Below are 19,746 nucleotides of genomic sequence, written 5' to 3'. Positions count from 1 at the left end.
ATAGTAATGTAAGATGTGAGAAAAAACTAAGAAATTTGGAAAAGCTTTTGAAAATCCATCGATTAACCTAGAAAGCACATTTCAACAAATCACCGCATGTGGACGACCATGCAAAAGTCATGTAAAATATTGATCAAGTAGGCCGTTTACTGTACTTTTGCAAGCAAAAAACGGTATCTAAAAATTGAAATTCTAGCTTTGAATTATCTAAATGATGTTTAAAATAGTTTAATACTGTTTAACAATATTTATTGAATTGTTTGTCTGAGAATGTTGAGAAAAGAAGTACTTAAAGAGAAAAAAAAGTTAATCTGTGTGAGACACTTCTGCCCTGAGACCATTCGAAGTGACCATTTTCACTTGGAGCGTATATTGGTGTAAGAATGATGCCCGATGTCTCCTTTACTTGTCAAATGACAAAAAGTCTACTTCTATCAGTAATCATTTGTGAATTTGAAACAAGTAAATGGAAGTTAGCGTTCTTTATTTAGCGGAACCAAAAAATAGCGGAACTTTTTGATTCGCTAGCTCAATCAAAATTTAGCGGCTAAATTAAACCGCTAACAAAAAGTTATCGGACTAACTAGCGATTAGCGGATTAGCGTTTTTGTGCCGAACACTGGAAACAACTCATTTAAAAACTAGGGTTGTGTCGATTGTGTTAAAGCGGAAACTACACATTTAGATTACTTTATAAAGAAAACAAATATAACGTGAGCTTCGTTGCTCGATACTATCAAAGATTTCAATATACATATTTCTGCTGAACTACTCAATTTGATTTGTTATGGTTGAAAACTGTTAGCCGGTTAGTGTACATAAACTCAAACCACATTTTCGAATGTGATGGGAAGAATTGAAAAAACGTGAAATATCAATGAAAGAAAGAACATTAGCTGTAAATATCATGAATTTTTCAAAAAAGATAAAACGGCTCATAGACGGGACTCGAACCCACAATTTCCGCTTCAGTACAGCGACGCGTTAGCCAATCACACCATGGTGAAGGTGACAAAATAGGCTCCAGCATGCGTACATATTGAGCTCCATCGATCGACTACTGAATCTTCTATCGCCACTCTGCATCAAGGGATTGAAATCAAGAGAAAATTCCTTGCATTTGGAGTGGTAATGATCAAAATTCCACAACTGCTTAACAAATTGCAATTATTGGCAACAATTAGCACATTTTCAGTCTCTTTGAGCACTGGTTACTATCATTTGATCTCAAACCTTCTAATTTTCTCTAACAAATTGCGACAAATTATCAAAAACTACCTTGGCTGCACAATTTGTGAGATCATTGTGGAATTTTCTCCCTTCATTTCAGTTCCCCACACTGTATATTTTGCATGCGTTCTTTGCCCACTGTTGATCTCTATATTGTTTCTCTTTCACCACCTATCGACTCGGTGTCTCTGTTGTTTCTCTATCACCACCCATCGACACCTTTTTGCCTAGTCCAGAGCCAAGCTGGACAACTTCAGCCGAGGATCGAGATTGTTAGGAAAAGTTCGCTACAATTGTTCATCTTACGAAATTCAGCTACGCTACCGTAAGCATGCGTTTGCTGATTTTGATAGTTGGAAGATTTTGTTGGTGTTGCGGGAAAGCTCGACATTCGATGATACTTTTAAACTTTTTGAATTCAGGGATGGTGTTGAAACCCACGATTGGCAACATGCGTATTGACGATCGCTGAAGGAACTGGCATCGCTAGTGTAGTGTTGGATTGTGACTGATTGTGAATATAGTGTAGCGTGGTGATTTATTATCTATGCTTTTTTAGTTCTGAGCGTGTAGTGATTGTGTTAAACCAAGCCAAACTCGAGTATTTATAGTTAAGAGTGTAAAATCACTGTCCCAGACGTTCTTCTCCAGCTGATTCGGAGCAACAACAGCTTATTCTGGAGGCTTCTGGTAGGTGAGATTAATCATACAACATGTACACGGAAACAACAAACAAGTAACATACTCCCTGAAGGCAGAACTCTGGTGCGTAGGATAATGCTCGACGTCATCTAAGCCCTTTAAACTCAGTCGGTAGAGCATGAGACTATTAATCTCAGGGTCGTGAGCTCGTGCCCCAGGTTGGGCGCCATGATACAACTTGAGCATCATTGACTTTCAGTGTGTGCTACAAAGCCCCTTACCACAACACAAATACGCTAAACGCAAATCTTTTAGCAAATATAATTATTTACTAACACACAAAATTTTAAAAATTTAAGCTAGCTTACAGTCATGGTTGTCCATTTCTTCCCGAGCGGCTTGAAAAATGCAACTCAGTGAACTTTTCGTTCTGAAACACTTGCCCTGCTCTGTTTAGACGACGGGCGTACACCCAATCAAAGAGCAGAGAACTTTTCGCCAGGGTGAGAGCATGAGAAAAAAAATCATCACTTTAAGTGTAGGGGAGCAGCGTTAAAGCAACTCTGTAGGCTTGGTTCTTTTCCAACAAGAAAAGGAAGAAGAAGAAGCAATATCGTTTCGTGCTGTTTGTTTGCTTACTGTGGTAGGAAGAGAAGGAAGAAAATGCACTTCAGTTTTGTGATTCGGGATTTCTCCTGCTCACACAGTCAGTAGTGTTGCTATTGGGGCACCGGTTTTGCTCGACACTTGGCTTCGGCTGTACTCGGAAATGAGTGTAGAGCATTTCGGAATGAAGTGTGGTGCTCTACAAATCGTAGAAGATAACGGTGCGATTTACGCAGCGCACTGTCGGATTTGAGAAGTGCGGACCAACCGTGCTTACAGTAGATCTACTCACAAGCTTGTTTTTCCTACCATAACATCAAAACCCGTAACAATTGTATCACAGCTCGGTTTCATCAATTATCACAGATTCTGGCAACCCTTTCTGGCTGAACTGCTTAACGGGCGCATGGCAAAGGCCCGGAGCACCTCCGCTGTCTGCTTTCGGCTTGGCCAAACGACTGAGCTGCTAAAAAAACGGCCCTGTAGAAAACAAACATTGTTTTTTTTAAGTTTTTCTTCCCTATTCTGTCACTCACCACCCTGTTAGGGCCGTTGGCGTTGATGAACCGGTTACTGCCAGCATAGTCTGCAATCTTTGGCTCTGCTTTGTTTAACGTGTTCATCGTCGGGGCTGGCGAGCGTTACGTAGAGCTCAACGTTCCTGGAAGTTAAAAACAATGGATGTTTAATCGATCCATTTTTATCCGAAATGTTTTCGTTCTCCTCACGCCTATGTGGAATGATCCGGTTCTTAATAGGGTACGGCTTCGGAATGCAACAGATTACTTGACTTCAACAGAAGCAGTGAATTGTTTCGCTGTGCTTTGTTGTTTGTTTTTTCTTTGTTTACATTCACACACGTGTTTTAGTTTGACAGGTTATACCCTTAATTATTCGCATTAACACAATCACTACACGCTCAGAACTAAATAGACATAAATAATAAATTACAACCCAAGTAACACCGATAGTTTTATTGGACTCCTCAAGCCCTTTATAAAACCAAAACTTTATCAAGTAGCCTGCTATAAAACTTCAAATGTTACTTGGGAATGCTACAAAAGCTATCCGCTACACGTAAGCTTCAATTTCCGTTTCTTGGTTTATAGAAAAACATTATTATTTACATGTGCTAACCTATCCGTATTTTTGGTAATCAAAGTGTTTGAATATTTTTGTCACTTTGTAGGTTTTCTTTGTGTATTTTGAAATGATTCATTTAGTTCACAGTAATAAGGTACAGTTACTTACGATCTAATATAAACTAGAGAAACTTAAAGTGCTAATAAAAAGTTTGAGCACTATGGCCACGCAAGTTTTAAAACTGTAAACGTTTTGGTGATGATCTGCAGTTTTTCCTGAACGTCAGTAGTTACTGTCACGGCGACAGTGGCGTACATCAATAAGCCCCCACATACTTAGGGTCGGCCATCGTCGCGGTAACATGCTAATTGGTGGAAAGAGAGGTAATGAGAAAGAAACGTTGTAAACAGAAAAAAGAAAACTCATATAGCAAGAAAAAAATTTTGTTTCGATTGTAGTCGTTTTAACATATTTATGTCATTCGCGACTTCTATCAACGATGCAATTGGCGGACAGTCATTGTGATCGATGTTTTTTTGCTGTTGGGCTCGAACTCACGGACATCGGCTCAGGAAGCAACTGACTTGTCAAAGTTATGATGAAAAAAAAGGGCTCAAGTATCCCCATTCTCCCTTACTGCATGTATCCCTTTTCAAATTTGCTGTGATTTTTATTTACTGAGAAAATAATAAATACAGTTCAGAATAAGTGTTAAACATTGTAAATTTGGAATTTTCTTTTCAAAGTTTGCAAGTTTAATGTGGCCTATATAGGTTTAGTTGCCCTACTTTGGATCTTTTAAGCGGGGTTTTTTTAATAATCCTGTGTTTCTCATAAATGGACGGGAAGTTTATAACTTTCAGGAAACTTTTTTATAGTTCATGATCTAATCTGCAAGTTTCAATGATAATTTTCAACATAGGTTTCGCCTTAATTGAGAGATTTGCAAAGATATGAATGATCAAAATTTCTAACTTTGAACCTACTGTTACTATTTTGGCACTGAAACGGTATTGCTCTTTCAGACTTATTTTGGATTTTCTCAACTCTTCCTGTAGAAGAAGAAGCACTACCGCAAACGTCAAACATGGAAACCGAACTTTGAAACTGAAATAAATCTTCAGAACACTTTCATGCGTTTTTTTACTAGCCAAACATCATGTTTCAGAATCAATCATGATTTTTCAGGAACATTTCAAACCATTTAAAATGATTACTGCACATGGTAACGTTATGATTGGAACATTGTTTACCTATTTAAAGAACTTATGGTATATGGTAAACTTGATTGAAACTTCAATCAGAAGGAAGAAGAAGAAAGAATGCAGATCTAATTTCAAATTGTTTTTCTCCGCATTTTTATACACAAAATCGAAGGATTAACAAACAATATAGTGAATTTTTCTTTCAAACTTTGAATCTTTTGCAAATTTATGTGTTCGAAAAAAAATGTCAAAAACTAATTCCAGAGTTTAATTTCAGTAAAAATGCTAAAAATTAGTTCAATTACTTTTGACAGCTTTCTCTAAGTTGCTGAATTTTTTGTGATTTTCATCCGCAAGGATGATTCAGTGCTCAAGATATTTCAATCATCATTTAAATAAAGATTTAAAAAACGACTGAAAAATCTTGAGCGATGAATTATCCTTGCAGATGAAAATCCCAAAAAAAAAACGACTGAAAAATGATATTGGCATGAATTTTTAAAAATTACGTAGTATTTTTATCATGTTTATTAAAAAATTGTTTTATGAAAAAAAATCCTGAAACCGTGATTAATTATTTAAATATTAAGTAAAAACCAATAACTTCAAACAGCTTTGTTGCAAATCGCCATTCGACTCAATCAAACAAATATTGTGCATTGTTTGGGAACTGACAACACAAATACTTCCGACAATCTATTGTGATTTTTTTCTTGCGCTAGAGTTTTCACACAAAAATTTCGTCAATCTTAAATTTCGCTGCTCGATTTCGTACTTTTTCTTTACTTTTTCATATACGTACATCTCTTGAATAAGAGAACTAAAAAATCACAGCAATCATCAAAATAAACAAAAATACATGGAACTTTACTTCGAGCGAAATTTTAAGGTAACTCTTGATGTATTCAACTGCGATATTTTTATTGAAAAAATCTTTTTTTCTAGGTCAAATAAGGGTTAAAATTTACCACGAAGAAGTTTTCCGATAGTTCCACCAATGAATTTTCTCTTTCAAAGTTGTAAGTAAAAATAGATTTGTGCCAAAAGCAATGTTTTTTTTTATTTTCATACTCTTGCAGCATTAAGTACTCAATATCTGCTATTTCAAACGTGGCTATACTGGAATCGTGAAACTGTGAAATTCGAGACAAGGACGACTCAAGAGCCTCAAGAGTGTTCTGGATCTAATCATGGTTATGACCGTCTATGACTCAGACACATGTAATTACTGAAAATAAATAAATTTGAAGAACTGAAGGAATAATCTAATTAATAAATTTAAATAATTTAATTTCATAACCAAAATGTTTGGAAATATTTCACAAATCTCTTAATAATTCTTATGGAAGGGGGTCAAAAAATGGCTAGAAAATGGACGTGGGTTTAGTCTAAAAACGGACAGCAGAAAACGTATCATCGTCTGATAAAAGTTTTCACCAAGGCCTTGAATCGGTCCTAAATTTGTCTGTTTCTTGATTCGGTTTCAGATCGCTTCTTCCTATCTTTAATATATTTTCCCCCGAAATATTTTGTAGTCTAGTATACTGCCCCTACTCGCATAAAAGTCCCATATAAATTTTCGTCATTTTACATCTAACCCGACAGTTCGTCATTTTGAACATAGGGCTTCAATATAAAACAATAAAAAAAAGAGATTTCGTTCTAGAAATTTCGAAAAAAAATATCATCTTGTGGCTGTCCCATATGGAATATACCCGCATAACAGTCCCATATGTGAAGTACACGGATTTGGTTACTTTTCAATGCTTCTTTCGGCGAAATAGTCTTTGGTTTATTGCTTTGAACCATTTAAAAAAGATTTAATTCACTTGATGTCGGATTATGTACCCTAGTTTTCGAAGCCAGATCAGTAAGAAGGAAGGAATGACTTCTTAAGCGAAAAACTATCAGAAGCAGTCAAAAATCGTAAAAAGATTCAACTTACAATCCGGAATTAACGATATTTTTCCAAAAGTATGTTTCTTTTAATGAAAATTGTATTTAAAGGATCAAAAATGATCAAATTTAAGTCTTAGAAAGAAGCTTGGTGAGAAAAACATATTCTGTATGAGACTGTTATGCGAGTAGATTTAAAAAAGGTTTGAAATATACTCGCATGACAGTCCCATAACGAAAAAAATGGTGCCCCCGACCTTACCAATGACCCAATTTCGAAAATTTCAGGTCTTACGATTTATTATGACAACCTAGAACACTTTCCATCAAATGTTTTTCGTTTATGCTGAAAGTTGTGGTCACAATTTCAAAATATATTCCAAAACAGAGAAAGCCGATTTTCTCGCTTGCTTGTTTTTGCATATGGGACTGTTATGAAAGTAGGGGCAGTATAGATGCGGCTTAAAATCTCGGGTGCAATTTTGTGAAGGAATGTCACATTGCAAATTTGTCAGCTGATAAATATGTGTAAACTATTTTTTCAAGAACGTACAAAACTAGGTGAGAAAACGATTTATGTAAATTTTTGACAATTGAAATCAATTGCAAGCGAATCTAATTATTAAAGAAAATCTCAATAGTACAAACGTATTTTTTCTTCATTGGAAGTCAAGCATCTGAAGTTAAATTTAGTGCTGGCGCGATAGAAATATTGAATAGCAACTAAACTTGAAATCCTAAATTTGAATGAATTGAGTCCACACAAACATTCAACATTATCACCTAATATACAGTTCAACGAATGTTTCAAATAAGTCATAGATGTTTTAAAGTAACCGACTCTTATCGATGTCTAATAGTTTACAAAACTCGCCGAGAAATTGATTTATTCATTTAAATGATAATTTAGTGCATCTTAAAACACGATTTACATATCATATGATGATTTGCTTTAGTGTTTCTCGGCTACACTGACGAAAATGCAACCTAGCAGAGCTGTTAAGTTACGGTTGTCAAATTTTGGGTCTAACTACCGTTGCAAAAATCCATTTTTTCTCTGAATACGCAATACCTTTGATTGGAACGAGAACTAAAATTACTAAAAAAAAGTACGGTTTTTTGAAAATAAATAAACAAATTCATTAAAAATGTAAACTTCAATCAATTATCAGTATGAAAAAGTATTTCAGCATTCGAACATTCAAAAAACTAAACTATCTGTCTTTATATCATGTACACGTTCATTCCTCGTCAGATCTATCAGCAGAACAATAGCTGTAACTTGTTCGTGTTTACTAACTTGTAGTTTATTTGCGTAAAGCTGGCAAAAAATGTTTGAAATATTTAAAATTGATTCTGAATTATACCCCAATTAAAAAGTCGCACCTTGGTTGATTCGTTGGTATTGAAAACTTTGTGTTTTGGTGATGTCAGTTCTAAAAATTAAACATCTAAGTCGAAAGTTCCCTTTGACCCTTTGCCAATTTTCCGAGTTTTCCATTGATTATCATGAATTTTAGGAAAAAATAGGCAGTATGGTTCATATTTTTTGCAGTGAAAGTATTACTTTTAAACTTTGGCTTGGACAGTTAAAAATCGTGATGTTTCCTTAAACACTATAATTTCTCAATACGCGCCCCACTAATTGAGTTGTCTGATTTACCACTGAGGACGAGGTTCATTTTTAATAACGTTGAAAATTTTATCAGAAAGACTTTTACTGGCAAAAAACGGTATGGTAGGATTCAGGAATAATAAGAGTTCATTGTGTGCAAAGGAATATCTTTATTTTAAGCCAGCAAAATGAAATATTTACAGTTTTCGACATTTTAGAACTAAAGTAGGCTCTAGGACCAAAGTAGGAGCACTCATCTTATTCGATTTCTCGCAGAAATTTTTGTTTTAAATTCATTATTAGAAATGTAAGCATGCATGGATCACCCTCCTCTTGAGAATAAAAGTTTCATATCCTTTGGAACTTTTGAAGACCATTGAATTTTGTGCATGTGAGTTATTGTTAAGGAACCAGAGTATAATTAAGATACTTCTTTCGTAAAAATCTATTCTAAAGATTCTGAGTCGCACCAGTTTCAATTTCTATAAATTATAACTTATTCCTAAAGTACACTTCGAAGGGATTATTTTCCACAGAGATTTTTAATGTGTTGATTAAATTATTTGCACAACAATAAGATGGAATTTATAGAAAATATTGTAAGAGAATTTGTAGTGGACTTTATTTAGAGCAACTCTTTATAAAGTCTTTTTTACACATATACTTAGGGTCTTTAATTGATTTTAATTTTTATATACATAACCTACAGAAGAGAGTTTTTTATAAATCAATTCAATCTTCAAAATTTTATCCGTTCGAAACTTTTTCTAGACATCCACAAGTTTAAACGCAACAAATTATGCAACTTTGGTAATGCTTCGATAATTTTATACATCATTCATATTTTAGCGTTTCTCTTCACAGTAGAACATGCATTTTTGTATTCCAATCGAGAACGATAAATTTGAGAATCAGGAATTTGAAGCATGATTTCTACATTTTGAAATTAAAGTGAGTTCTGAAAGACTACTTTTTCTATTACTATTGCAATTAAGAGTTCAAATCAATATAAATAGATCAAATAATCATATTTCAGTATTAATTTTGTTTCCAGATTTTTATTGATATGATGATGGATTGCACCCACCAAAATTGCTCCAAAACAAAATCATTTTACCCATAGTATAATGGCTTATAAATGTTAATTCATGGTGCTTTCAATTGGCAGAAAATGCATGCTCATTCGGCCGTTTTCCAGAAAACCGAAAATCTGCCTGAAGTATTTTGCTTATACTTCATGCCAAAGACTTGGAAACAAATTTATCCATCCTTTTACTACTCTTCTCCAAGACTTCAATTCTGGCCGCGTGAAAACCAAAAACCTTTAGGAGTCGAAATTGCTTTTTATCTCACTTGTCGATGTGGCTTTTACTCTACCGATTTCCAGCATCCGATATATATGTACCTACGTATGCATGAGAACGTACTGGGAGGCCCTGGAGCTGCTTCGGGGAAGTAAAAGTTTTTCCACCCGCCTTTGGACAGTTTTAGAGCCCGCACAACAATCACTTTTTACCCACTATTGTGGAAGAATGGAGAGTTCAGAAAAAACATTGCGAAAAAGACAAAGACACCATGATAAACTGTCGAACATCAGACGGGAAAGACGAGCATCATGGTCGAGTGCACTTTCGAGCTTTCGAGTTTGTCGAACAGCCCCTGAGAAATCTACGTATCTATACAGAAAAGAACCGGATCTCCAAAGTTGTCGGAGTTGTTGGAAAACAACAAGTAAGCACCAATAAGCACCCCAACAAACACCAAGACCAAGACTAGGCGAACAGAGTCAAACCAGCTCAGCCCAAGGAAGGGATGTTTTCCTACGCTCGCTCATCCTTCTCGAGGTAGCACTTTCGGCGGCCATCAAGATTGCATGAGGGCGCAAAGTGAAATATGGGTGTGAAGATGGGAAAGGAGCAACAAAAAAAAAATCGAGCATTAATCATTCGGAAGCAATTTGCCACCCTCGGGGTTGTTTATGGGTGATGTTTTGGGTTAACAATTTTCAAGGGCCGCCACATACGCAAACTACTGTAAACCGTTCTATTTATAGAAATACTACATTTTAAAGCATAAATATAACTACATAAATAATTTGAAATGTTTTTTTTTTTCAAGTTTAGAATGGCGTATTTATAGAAAAATCGGATTAACGCAACGGTAGTCATATCCGTGATTTGACAACCGTAATTTGACATCTCTGATGAAAAGTCACATTTTCGCCAGTGTAGCCGAGTAACACTAAAGCAAATCATCATACCAATGTATAGATATCGATTTTCAAGATGCACTAAATTATTATTTTCGGCGAGTTTTGTAAATAATTTGATATCGATCAGAGTTGGTTACTTTAAAACATCTAAGACTAATTTGATCTATTCTTTGTTCTGCTTATGTAAATATGTTGAATGTTTGTGATAACTCTGTACATTTGAACCTAGGATATCTTAGGATTCTATCGCGCCAACAATAAATTTAACATCGGAAGTCGGACTAACTTCCGACAAAGAAAATTGAAGTACTCGATTGTCAATAGTCTGCGTTTTGCTGCCAGGTCACCAGTGACGTTTCTAAAAATGTGATATGGATGCATATTTTTGTTTGATTGATTCGAATGGCGATTTGCAGCAAAGCAGTTGGTTGGGTTTTTCCTAATATGGTAATATATAAATAGTTATTTTCAAGCCTTAACGATTTTTTTTTTCATAAAACAGGTTTTGAAACTAAAGAAAGAGTGAAAATACTTTTAAATCATAAAGATTGCATGCTAGCATGCATTTTGCAGAAGTTTTTCTGCGATTTTCATCCGCAAGAAGAATGATTCATCTCTGAATATTTTTCAATCGTCAATTTTTGGTTGGTTTTTAAGGATCAACTTTTGGAATCAATGGTCAACTGCAACTGCTTACTCGTATCTCCATCAAATCATCCCATTTCAAATTATAATGAATTTTAAATTGGTAAATAAGCAGCTTAGGGAAAACTGGCAAATTTTTTCCAAAGAAGTGTTAAATAATTTATTTTTGCAATATTAATCAAACAACACTCTGGAATTAGTTTAAGGTGAAGTTCTGAAAACGAAAATTTGGCAGAAAGATTAAAAATTTGATGGAAGAAAATGTCTTTTGATAAATATCAATCCTTTGATCTTATATATAAAAATACGGAGAATTCTGCATACTTTTAAAACCCAGTTTACCAAAGTGCTTTAGGTAAACAAGCTTCAATCAAAACGTTAGTTGAATTAAAATAAGAAACCAAGTGCAGTTTTTACATTAAATGGATTAAAATGTGGTTGAAATATCATGACTGATTCCGAAACATGTTTGTGTAAAACGCAAACGCATGAAAATGAATTGAAGTTTTATTTCTGTTTCTAAGCTCAGTTTCTATGTTTGATGTTTGCGGTAGTCCTTCTTCTTTTTTTGGAAGAGTTTAGAAAATCCATAATAAGACTAAACGAGCGATATCTGCCTTCTTCTTTGTATCGACACTCAATGTCGAGAAAATCTACGTATACTAAAACAAGCTAAAATACGAAATAAATAAAATTTACTCCAAAAACGGGTATTTATCATTGCACTTTACAAGAATTATTCATGATTATTGAAGTACGCTATGAATTTCTGCCATAAATCAGTTCAATGTTGCATAAGCTACTAAAAGCAGGTTTCGCAACGAGTTACATACACATTTTTTTTTGCAAAACTACAAAATTCTCTTCAGAATCTAACTGTATAACTGTAAAACTGTATTTATCGAGCAGTAGAACATGTCGACATTGTTTTTTTCGGTAGAAAAAGCAGGCAACTTAAAAACCAAATTTCGTAACTAAAAACAAACATTTTATTTGCAAAGAAATTAATTTTTGATAAATGTTTTGAAATCAATTTTCCTGCAAAGTTTGAAAGGTCTTAAAAGAACTATAATTTTGAATGAAAACTCAAATGATTCAAATCATTTTATTTCCCAAATTATTTTTTCTCAAATGAACGTCGAAAATGTAGTGTAGTTAAATATCCAAGTTGGAAAATAACTTATTTATTTTTATATTTAGCTTTGAATCTTGTTTTTGAAAAATGATAAGTTTATTTGCGCTCATCAGATAATAATTCAAACCCTTGTGTGATGTGGGGAAAAAACTAGCAAGAATCCTAATCTTCATACGTTGCAAAGCTTTCTTTCTTTCTTGAAAATGGTTTCTGATTCATCCTGTAATTCGTGAGTCTACAATGTAAGCAATAATAGAAAATATTCTACTGATGTGGACGAGGACTCGGTAGGCTGTGTCTGTCGATGACGGACGTGTTTGATTATTGAAGAAAATTTTCGAGACCGTTCAAATTCCAGTTCAAACCAAGTTCAAGTTCTGAAGTTAATTTCTAGTCAAAACCAAAGGTTTCCCGGTATCAGCCCTACAAGACGGAGATATTTTCAAGAGGTCTCAAACGCTCATTTCAAAAGTATATTGTCCTGTCTTCCTGGAATGCTGTCGGCCGCTCATACTAATCAGGGATGAAACCTTCGGGGTCATTTATTGATGTTTGGTATCCGGAAAACGTTAAAGCTAAGTATTCTCATATTTTATTCATAATAAGTTGATCAAAACTTGTAAATTTAACTTAAATACCAAAATGTTGTCAATGTGGAAAAATGTTCACAAATATTCGTGCAACATTTATAATGCCACAATTCAATATTTTTCAAACTAATCTTTATTTCATCAATTCAAAATAAAAATTTGATCAGTTCTTTTACAAACTTTCATCCCTTTCTCATTTTTACTAACCTATCTATTGACTACTAGGACGTGGCCGGCACCGTTATTGATGTTTAAGGGGGGGGTAGGGTCTAACACTTTCAAAAAATCGATTTTTTTATTTTTTTATTTTCTTATTGTAAAACATTTCAAGAATGTTGTGTCAAATTTTCAAGTCAATTGAAGCAAAACTGTAGAAGTTATAGGCCTTTATCCCCTCCTATCTAATACTGCAAGAATGCAAGAGCAGAAACTTCAAACGCGTTTTTCTCGAAAGCACATTTTTAAAGTCCGTGGACATCGTCATTTGAAAACTACTTATCCGATTCTTTTCAAATTTGGAACATATATTCTACATATCAAATTCCAGACCCCAACGTTTTTCTTTTTTGATTTTTTTACTTTGGGGAGATTTTAGAGGTGAAAAATGGCGGATTTTTAAGTGAAAAATCGTAGTTTTTACTTCAAACAGCCACAAAAATTTCATAAAAATATTTTTAAGTTAAACAAAAACGTTGGGGTCCAGAAAAACATCTATTAAAAATATTTTGCTCCGATTTTTTGACTTCAGATGATTCTGTGCTGAGATACAGTGTCCACCGCAAATCCTGTTTTCTAAAAGGCATCCTCGAAAATGCTCTGTCACCGGCTCATTTTTCAATATTTTTCTACGAAAAAATTACTAAATGTTCTTTTAACAATGCTTTGTATAATGCAAAAAATTTGAATACATTTGTTTGAACGATAGCTCTAGAAAAAAATCGTGAAAATGGTGTTTTTTTATACCCGTTAGACCCTACCCCCCCCCCTTAAAGAGAGAGCATCAGTTTTGTGCATTGTGAATGTGTAGCCAATCCCAAGTTCCGTTCATTTGACCTTTGAACAAAATTGATGGCCTCGGAGTAGCAAACATTGGCGATGTGGAACTTGTTCTACTGAGCCACTCCTGCGATTTCGGAATCCGAAATGTATTGCATGTATTTAAACCAAGCTTAGAAATCAATCACAGAGTTTACTAGAATACTATAAAATTAAAAGACTTTTTAAGGTGCATTTCGGGTTCAACGATTCAAGGTGGATCAAGCTAAGCTAATATTCTTCTGATGTGGACGCATAAAGCCAGTAAACCAGATTTGAAATGTACTTAAAATTCATAATCAACAGTAATCCATTTTTTAAATGGCACTCGACATTTATTCTCGAATCTTTTTTTACTACCATGGAAAAAAATCTTCAATTTGTTCCAGATTATAGCCCATATTTTTCAACTTTACAAAACTGTTCATTGATTTTACTCTGTGCGTGACGATAAAACAGAACACATTTACTTGATCTTTTTAAGCTGTCAACTCTCGGTGTGTTTCGAAGAAGCACGTGAAGATAAAGAAAAGTATAGTATAAGGTTGAGCTTTTTCCAATTTGATGATTTTTGAGGAATTAATTTTCTTAATTGTTAGTTTCCATATTCATAAAATGTAAATTATTATGGTAAAATTTTAATTATAATTAACATCCAACTTAAATAATTTACTTGAAAACCGGAAGAATTCTATTTTTATTAGAAAGAATCAGGACCGGAGAAAGCCTTCGTAATAAAATTACTATGTTATGACATTGATATATTGCAATTTCAAAACCTTTCGTTGATTTTTCATAACTAGTATAAGGTTGCCAGATAGCCCGGATATTTAATACTTAATTTGATAGCAGTCCGGTTCGGCACGGTTGCCCAGATTTCATTGAAAAATGCCCGGATTTTGCCCGGATTTATTCACTTTATTTCTCAAATAAAACGAAAAAAAAAACAACACCTCCAAAGCGCAATTTATTGAGCAAGATTTATAAAAAGAATTTTGAAAGGTTTTTTGGAAGTCTAAAATACCGCTCAAAATCTATCGATAAGATTTGGTGAAAGTTTTTTTTTCATTATTTTTTTATTTATGTCGAGGAATTTCTGAGTTTTGAGAAAATTTGCCTGGATAATGCCCGGGTATTGCCCGGGTTTATGGCCGTCCATTTGAAATCGAATACCCGCATTTTGCCAGGTTTTTATATAAAATTACGTTATCCGGATACGTACTGAAAAAAATCTACCAACCTTTAACTAGTATGTAGATAAAAAAAAGAAGTAATCGATTCTTTAAGATAATATATGTTTTATAATAAAATGTGTGTTACTATACACTGAATTAAAAATCTTGAATTGATTTTTATTTTGGGGCCCCCTCCGAGTTTCAGATTTCATAAAGTTTGAAATTTTAAAATAACTTGCAGGTTTTGATTGTTATTTAGACCAAAACATTCATTTTTTCTCCTCGAGGCCTAGGACAGTTGATCCATTACACTCCCCTTAATCGGAGATGGAAGACTAAAGTTTTCGACAAGGAAGTGTGCACCGAAGCTGTATACATGCAGGACTCATCCCAGGTCCATAATGCTGAGCAGCTGACGAAAATGATGGTAGCGGTGTGCGACATGACCATGCCCAGAAGAAATACACCGAAATGGTGGCGACGACCGGCTTACTGGTGGACTTCAGAAATAGCTGAGCTTCGTACTAGCTGTCTAAAAGCGAGGCGACGAGCTCAACGGGCGAGAAATGAAGCCGACAGAGAAACGAGAGGTGCCGTTTACCGAGCAGCCAGGGTGGTACTTTTTTTTTTGAGTGGCACTTAACACGTTCGTCGCCACGTCACCCATATATGGGTGACGGCTCTCTTAAGCAAGGTTGCCGCTCAGTTCTGCCACGCGTTGTAAATCTGAAGCTCTCTCGCTTTACTTTCATGCTCTGAGATTTTTTTTGGGCGACGAACGTGTTAAGCGAGCTATTAAAACAAGCAAAAAAAATGCTACAGAGCGTTATGCCAGAGCGTAGATGATAACCCATGGGGCCAAGCCTATTATAGAGTTGCACTGGCGAGATTCGGTGGCCCAAGGTCGCCGACCGAAAACTGTCCGGGAAAACTGAGAGAGATCGTTGCACATCTTTTCCCGCAGCATGGCCCGACGCAGTGGCCACTTACCCCGTACGATGCGGGTGCACACGACATCGAGCCAGTAACGAACGAAGAACTCGTGTTTATCGCTAAGAAACTTGCGGTGAATAAGGCCCCTGGTCCGGACGGAATCCCAAATGCAGTGCTGAAGGTGGCAGTACAGACCATTCCGGATACATTCAGAGTGGTGCTACAAAAGTGTCTCGACGAGGGATCTTTTCCCAATTCGTGGAAAACGGCGAAGTTGGTGCTACTACCGAAACCTGGGAAACCCCCAGGGCATCCATCATCATATAGACCCATTTGTCTGCTGGACACCCTTGGTAAGCTACTGGAGAGGATAATATTCAACAGACTTATTATCTACACAGAAGGCGGAAGTGGACTGTCGGACAGACAGTTCGGTTTTCGGAAAAGGAGATCTACGGTGGACGCCATCCGTATGGTGACAGAGAACGCGTAGTGCGCATATAAAAAGAAGCGGACAGGTGTTCGTCACTGCGCCATTGCGACGATCGACGTTAAGAATGCCTTCAACAATGCCAGCTGGGAAGCGATTGCCAAAGCGCTTCACAGGATGCTTGTTCCCAATACTCTCTGCAGGATAATAGGAAGCTTCTTCGAAAATCGAATCCTGACGTACGAAACTGAAACTGGGATACGATCTACTGTCCTAACAGCGGGTGTTCCACAGGGTTCCATACTCGGACCTGTGCTTTGGAATGCCATGTATAATGACGTGTTAACGCTGAAACTACCAGCAAGCGTGCAGATATTCGAATTTGCTGACGATATCGTGCTCATGATTACCGGCGAAACAATCGAGAAGGTAGAAGACCTTGCAACGGTGTCCGTAGAAAGGGTTGGCATCTGGATGGAGGAAGTTAAGCTTCAGATAGCTCACCATAAAACTGAAGTTCTGCTCGTGACTAATAAAAGAGTTGTGCCGCACATGGAGATTACTATTGGAGGGCACACGGCATCTTCGAAACAGCAGCTGAAATACCTTGGAGTAATGGTCGACCATCGCTTAAGTTTTGGTGCACATGTCAAATACTGTTGCGAAAGTGCATCGAAAGTCATAGATTCATTGGCCTGGATTATGCCGAACTGCCATGGTCCAAAGAGTAGCAAGAAACGTCTCCTTGCGAGCGTAGCACTGTCGAAACTACGATACGGAGGAGCGGCCTGGAGCTCCGCGATAGAGGTAGAGCGCAACAGATCCAAATTACGGAGCACACATCGGTCGATAGCCATGCGAGTTTCCTGTGCGTACAGGGCCATATCAGCAGATGCAGCTTTTGTCATAGCGGGCATGGTTCCCATCGACATAACTCTGGCGGAGGATATGGAATGTTACAATGCAAGAGCTGTTAGAGGAGTGCATAATATTCAACGAGCAGCGTCAATGCTCAAGTGGCAGGAGCAATGGGACGCATCGAACAACGCAAGATGGACGCATAGGCTAATCCCGAGACTTTCGGACTCGGTAAATCGGAAGTATGGAGAGGTCAACTTCTACCTGACGCAGTTCTTTTCGGGTCATGGGTGTTTTAAGCAATACCTTCATCGGTTTAAGCTTATCAGCTCGCCTTATTGCACGGAATGCGTAGAGACGGAGGAATCGGCAGAACATGCTATCTTTGTCTGCCCCAGGTTCAATTCAAGGCGTCAACAACTTCAAAATTTGAACGCTGAAAACATAGTGAGTGAAATGTGTCGCGACGAACAGTCATGGCGTGCTATAGTCGACGAAATCTCGCAAATCATGCGCGATCTGATAAGGATCAGGAAAGATGATGAACGGAGAGAGCGAGATAGTCAACCAAATTTGACAAGCTAATGTCTTGGGCCTCGTATGACACTTCAATTCAAAAGCAACGCGATCTTAGGGCGCGGTATAACCCTAATCTGGACTCATACGTAAGGTGAGACTTAAAAGGTCTCACGTACTCAGCTACGATCTTTCCTGCAGCAAAAGGAAGCGGAGATACCATTCGGGGTGGTCGTGTCGGGATTCTAGCTTGGTAGTTTCTTAGAAATCCTGCGAAAGTGGTTGCTGTGACGGGCGCGAGTTACTTTGAAAGCGTTACCTAACCGGCACACGTTTCGAGGTCCCCGGGATAGTGGATGCTGTGACGGGCGTGAGTTATTATGAAAGCGTTACCTAACCGGCACACGTTTCGGGGTCTTCCGTACCAGTCTGAAGTTGGCGATAGAGGAAAAGGAGAAGGAGGAAAAAGGAGAAAAAGGATAAAGCAGAACGATGATCAAGGAGAAATTGAGGAAAAATTGAGAAAGAGGAAAAGGGTGAGATGTATAAGTGCATGAGCACAGCCTACCCCTTGATGTAGTATCATAGGGTGAAACCAAGGGGCACATCTGGCACACGAAGCCCAAGGTGGTTTTAGTGGGACGAACCCACACACGGCAGCAAACACCCGGCTGTTATGGTTTGAAGTCAAATTTCCATCTTATAAAAAAAAAAAATACTCCCCTTAATCCGGTCTAGGAAAGGATCAAATTTATCCAATTTTGAAGTTGTAAATGCAAATTTATTACGGAAATCTTACGTTAAATTACTCAAAATCCAGAGCAAAGTTCAACTTAAGTCTTATAAAATCTGAGAAATTGAAAATTTTCAAAAAGGCTAAAAATCAGCTACCATTAAAAATTCGTCAAAAATTATGTGCTTTTCAAAATTCAATCCTCTTTTCAAAATTTATCTGGCAAACAATTTTGACGGTATAAAGGTTGACTTGTACGGTTTATACACAACTATTTACATTTTTAATGGTCATGATTTTAAAAAATTGAAAAAAAAATCCAAATGTGCAACGTTTAGCTTCTAACTTCAGCTGTTTTGGACATTTAGAATGATTTTAATGGCATTCCGCAGGAGATCTACAGTCTTTTTTCCGTAGCATGTTCTTTCGGATTTTTTCCTTAGACTATGAATAACGGTAAACCGAAATGTTGTAGCTGAATATTGTCTGAGAAACATATTTGAGTTACATTACGAGGGGTTGAGAAACAACAAAGATATATTAATTTTAGTCAGGAGTGTCAAATTGACACTCCCAGGACTGTAACGGGTAAAAATTTCAGGGATGGATGAGAGTTAATTTCAACTGTAAAACATTAATATTCAAATTCATCGAACAGTAAACAGTAAAATCATTGATAAGAAACCAGTTTCATATGCTTCTCTAGAACCAAGTGTGTTAGAGTCCCATTTATACTTCAGACTATTCGAATTTTGAAACAATTATTTTTTTTAAATATTCATGCAGATAAAAATTTAAAAAATTTGCCCGTAGGTCTGCGAAAAACCAAAGTAGCACCAACGTTATAGTTTTATTTTGCCTAAGAATGACTCAGAAAAGACATAAATTTTCATTCTGGAAAAAGAAATAACTGCATTTTTTTTTCATTTATTCAACCATTAAACACACTTCGAAAATAGTGGTTTTAGAGCCAATTTAAACTAGAATAATTGTCGTCAAAGTTTTCTGTTTTAGAAAGGTAATATAAAAAGTTTTAAAGAAAATTTCGTAAATCGGGTTTTGAAAATGTTTTGACAGATGATTTGCTTTTGCTCAATTTTTTTTTCTTTCATCATAAGAGATATTTTGAGCTATTTTGAGAAAAAAAAATGATATTTTATTGAAGCTAAAGACTGTCTTTAAAATTTTTGTTCAAAAGCTTCACTAA

Source organism: Uranotaenia lowii, chromosome 3 (genome assembly GCF_029784155.1).
Source record: "Uranotaenia lowii strain MFRU-FL chromosome 3, ASM2978415v1, whole genome shotgun sequence".
In the NCBI taxonomy this organism is placed as follows: Eukaryota; Metazoa; Arthropoda; class Insecta; order Diptera; family Culicidae; genus Uranotaenia; species Uranotaenia lowii.
This window is presented reverse-complemented; position numbering follows the sequence as displayed.